A 674-nucleotide genomic window follows, 5' to 3' on the forward strand; every position below is an offset into this window, starting at 1 on the left:
AAATTAATCACCACTCCCTTCCCACCCACACACATCCGCTCACACCATTTAGCTCACGAAACAAGACCTGAGGGTAGACTTGCGCTGTGTATCATCAGGCCATTCCCATCTTAAGAAGTACATTAACACAGCCTTTTTAATTTTTGCTGCATCTAATTACAGAACATCTGATTAGAACAGGGATACAGAGGTGAGCTGAATTATTGAAAAAACAGAAGCAATGAGGGCACAAAAATCTATTGTGTGAATTCATAATAGATTCACCAAACTTAAGGATGACGAGAAATGCAAGCATTTAATTCAGAAGACAAATATCCCTTCTGAAGGCCCTTGGAAAAACATTTTTTTCTTTAAACCTTCTGTAAGTTTCGGTTATTATGTTAGACCAAGGCCTTTAAAAGCATAGAACAGAGTGCAGGAACTCTAAAAAGAGATATACTTAGTCAGATTACAGTTTAAACAATTTATCTACTGAAACATACATACACAAGGTGGCTTATTGTTTTCTACCAAAGTTGTCCTAACACTTTAACAGAAGGAGATGGGGAATACAAAAGTACACAATCGGGCTTCCCTGGTGGTGAAGTGGTTGAGAGTCCGCCTGCCGATGCGGGGGACGCGGGTTCGTGCCCCGGTCCGGGAAGATCCCACATGCCGCGGAGCGGCTGGGCACG

This window comes from Physeter macrocephalus, chromosome 16, assembly GCF_002837175.3.
Source record: "Physeter macrocephalus isolate SW-GA chromosome 16, ASM283717v5, whole genome shotgun sequence".
Classification (NCBI taxonomy): domain Eukaryota; kingdom Metazoa; phylum Chordata; class Mammalia; order Artiodactyla; family Physeteridae; genus Physeter; species Physeter macrocephalus.